The 4111-nt window shown below is 28.5% G+C and overlaps 1 long non-coding RNA gene across 1 annotated transcript; it reads right to left on the reverse strand.

Moving 5' to 3' along the window:
- Positions 1-1141: 1141 nt before the first annotated feature.
- Positions 1142-2583, reverse strand: LOC126727518 (uncharacterized). The gene is made up of 2 exons (XR_007656262.1): positions 2452-2583; positions 1142-1329 (listed from the first exon to the last, which is right to left on the reverse strand). It is a non-coding gene; the product is annotated as an uncharacterized LOC126727518 (long non-coding RNA).
- Between the last annotated feature and the right edge of the window lie 1528 nt (positions 2584-4111).

Genomic DNA, 4111 nt, shown 5'->3' on the forward strand with positions numbered 1-4111 from the left:
AACCTGATCTTCTATTATAACCGTTTGTATCCATCACCACATTATGAAAAAAAAATAGAATCAAAAAATTATTCTTGGTTTATTTTGGATATGAATATGTTTCTATTATTATTATTATGAAAATGCGCAAGTTTAATTAAAGCATAAGTTTAACTGATAGGTTCGAGTAGAGAGTATTGTCAGATATTTACAGACTACTTATTAATTGCATAAGTTAAATAGTTTTTCTTTTTCTTCACGTATGATAGCATTCTCCATTCATTGGATGCCTCCCTTGATCAAGTTAATTGCAATTTTTGAGCTGAAGTGAAAGAGAAGAAGCAAACTTGTCTTATTTATTTATTTTTCCATATTCTCTGTGTTGGCTTTATTCTCTGTGTTCTCTTTCTTCAGTTTCTCTGTTTCCGTTCTTATTAGTCTTTGTACTTTGTGTCCTTTTACTTCGATTTTTCTGTTCTCTTCTTCTATAGTTTTCTTTCTACTTTTAAACCCACACTTACAATGTCTCTCTTCTTCTCTCACGTTCTCTCTCTCTATCTATGTTGTTGTTGTTGTTTTTTTTTTTTTTTTTTTCAAATTTTATGTATGACAGTTATCATTTTTTGTCTTTTCCTAAAATGTAGTTTTTTTAATCCTAAAATTTAGTCATTTACTACACATCCATAACATAAGTAAATAAAACTTAAATTGGAAATTTTATGTGAAGAGATACATGTTAATTGTATACAAAATAAATCTCACGTTTTCCTCTTTTTTTTTTCTTTTTTTTTTTAATGTCGTCCATATTTTGGAAAAGAAAGACTCGTACAATAAAACTACTACTATAATTTCTCCATCCATATCCTTATATTTAGGCACTAACATATCTGATTTTGAAAAAAAATAAAATGCTAAATTTTAGGGAAAAAAAATTAAAAGTCTAATATTTCATTCTTGTAAAGTCTCTCATGTTCTTGGTGTTGTTGATGTGGGTTTTTTTTTTTTTTTTTTTTTTCAAATTTTATGTATGACAGTTATCATTTTTTGTCTACTCGTAAAATGTAGTATTTTTAATCCTAAAATTTAGTCATTTACTACACATCCATAACATAAGTAAATAAAAGCTTAATTTGAAAATTTTATGGCAAAAGATACACGTTAATTGTATACAAAAGAAATATAGTTTCTATTACAAAAGAAATTTTTTTACAACAGTTTCTTAGATAACAACCACTTTATGTGAGGTTTAATACATATAATAATTCTTGTAAAGTCTCTCACCCGAACTTATCTAATATTCCATTCCAATGACTCCTCAATGCAATCCAAAAAGTTTGTGCGTACGTGAACCTGAGAGAGATAAAAGAATTAGGGTTAAACCAAGTAAATTTTTTTTTTAAAAACTTTAATTAACCAACCAATGCACGCTAATAATCAAATAGAAACAACCCAATTTTGAAATTTTTTCACATCAAGATTTTTTATAGAGAAGCAATTCAACTACACAGTTTGTCACAAAGAAAGAGAGGAAGTGCAAATATTTATAAAAACCGGCTAAGAAACACATCAAAATCATAAAGTAAATACCTAAAATCAATAATTTAATTTTCTCACCTCTATTACTTAGATTTTGTAACAAATTAGCACTGGGGCAATTCACCGAAAACTTACCTCTTTTTCTGTCTTCAAATAAGCAAAGAATTTTAGTTTTGAATTTTGATTGATATACTGCAATCGTCTTTTATAGTAGAAAATGGAAGCTTGGTTGGATAATGTTTTGGGAGTTAATTTTTGAAAAGGAAGATAAAAAGGAAGGAGGATATAACATGAAACTTAAATAAAATAAAATAAAAACTGGATAAGCAAAAGAAGTTAAAGAGAAGTTAAAATTTTTAAATTTGATAGTAAAGCAGTTTCTTAGGAGTAAAACATGGGAGAGTGGAATTCAAACAATTTGTTAGGAGTAAAATGTGGGAGTGGAATTCAAACGTGTTAAGGTTTTTTTTTTTTTTTTTTTTTTTTTTTTTTGAATTTGAAAAGAAAAAGGGTCGGCCATAGTTTTTTTTTTTTTACAAAACGTAGGATTTTTTTTTTTTTTTTTATACAACGTGGTTTTTTTTTGTTTTTAGTCACCACCAACATTTCAAAATTAAATTTAAAAAAAAAAAGAAAAAAAAAAAAAAGAAAGAGTTAACGTGATACATATATATATATATATATAAAAAAGTAGAACTCAAATTTAGTGCAAATGCAGTTAGAAATAGATAATTGTGGTTAACCTTTTGATAAAATGAAAAACCTTTTTTTTTTTTTTAAAAGAAATAATAAAATTAAAAACCTAATAAGAGAGTGATGGACATTGGTGACCTTATTTTTTTTTTAAAAAACTCACTATCTATTCATGAGGTGATCATGGTTATAATTTCTTAAAATGTAAACAAAGGCTATTAAAAGAGGTAAGGGAAGTCATACTGTTTAACTGTTGGAGAATGATTTTGAATACTTCTTTTGTAGCATAAGACAACCCTGTCTTTGGATCACAATACCTACAACATGAAATGACAATTCATTAAGAAGTACAATGGTGGAGTATATGAAGGAACCATTTATTTCAAAATTACATTTTAAAATAAAGAAGAAGGGGGAAAAAAAAAAAAGAGTTAACGTGATACATATAAGAAAAAAAAAAAAAGTAGAACTTAAAGAAAGTGAATCATAAACAAAAGAAAACAAAACAAAGAGGAACTTGCAAAAGATAGAACCTGAAAATTTGTTGAAGCCTCTGACAGTAAATATCTTTAATATGAAGAAAAAGAGAAGATGATGTAGAGCTAAACTAAATGTCTTTAATTTGAAGAAGAATGAGAGAGAGAAAGTGAGATAGAAACTGTAAAGCGTACGTGAGTTTGTGGTTTTAAAGTGTAGGAGATTTAATTTACATATCTATCCTCGGTGGTTGAAAACTTGTAAGTGGGTATGATGAGGGTATCTTAGGCATGAAAAATGTGGAATCCAAACAGGGGAAGCCCCTTAAATAGTAGTATAGATAAATAGTAGTATAGATAAGAGCACACTTTATAATAAAAAATAAAATTACGCAAAATAATGTTATGTTTCTATAATTATTAGACCAATTAGTTATTTTAAGAGTATCATTGGACTAAATCAAATATTTGTGGAGGGGGGAACTCTTATTTTTGTAGACTAAATTTTGAAAACTTTAAAATAATTATATATATATATATATATATATTTCAAAATTTTGGGGGGCCACCCTTACACATAGCTACGCCCTCTAGCCAAGACAAGGACAAGTTGTCATGGAAAATTTTTAAGAAACACAAATGAAAATTAACTCATTCACCTAAGGAATTCATTTTCAATTGTTAAGAGGAAAGCTCAAGATGAGCTTGCCTCAATCCCTGCATAAACTACAGGTCGTGCAAGCTACTAAACGACAACGTTATAAGAGAGTTTATTAACGGAGCACGAGACATGCACGTGTTTTCTAGGGGTGATCCACGCGTCATTAGATTAAAGTGTAAATCAGTTAGTTATTTCTGTTTTCATTTTCTAACGGCTAGTCTAAAAGTTTTATAGATTAGTTTCAGTCCTTAATATAATCCCTCTGTTCTCTCATCAGTATACAGAGATTAAACTCTCTCTCAATTTTCTGTTTGAGTAAGCTTTTAACATCATATATTTCAGCTAAAATCTTTATCGAAAAAAAAACACTCGTAAAGACAGTAAAGCTTTTAACGTCATAGATTTAGAGCGCGTTTGGATTCGGCTGAAAAAAACTGCGTTTGCGTTTTGTTTGTTTTTTTTTTTTTTTTTTTTTTAACGCGTTTTGGAGCGTTTTGGGTGTTGCGGCTACTGTTCATGCACTGTTCAATGAACAGTAGCCGCAAACTTTGACTTTTCAAATTTTTTTGGACCAATCACAGCACATCGTGTACTGTTCATGGACCCACAAATTTCACTTTTCAGCAATTTTTTCATTAAAAATGGGTCCAACGATACTATTCACACATTTAAAAATTATTTCGCTACAGTGTTTTTCAGTTTTCAGTTTCAGTTTTCAGTTTTCAGCTGTATCCAAACGGACCCTTAATCTAACTTCATTGTATCT

Source organism: Quercus robur, chromosome 5 (assembly GCF_932294415.1).
Source record: "Quercus robur chromosome 5, dhQueRobu3.1, whole genome shotgun sequence".
NCBI classification, from domain to species: Eukaryota; Viridiplantae; Streptophyta; class Magnoliopsida; order Fagales; family Fagaceae; genus Quercus; species Quercus robur.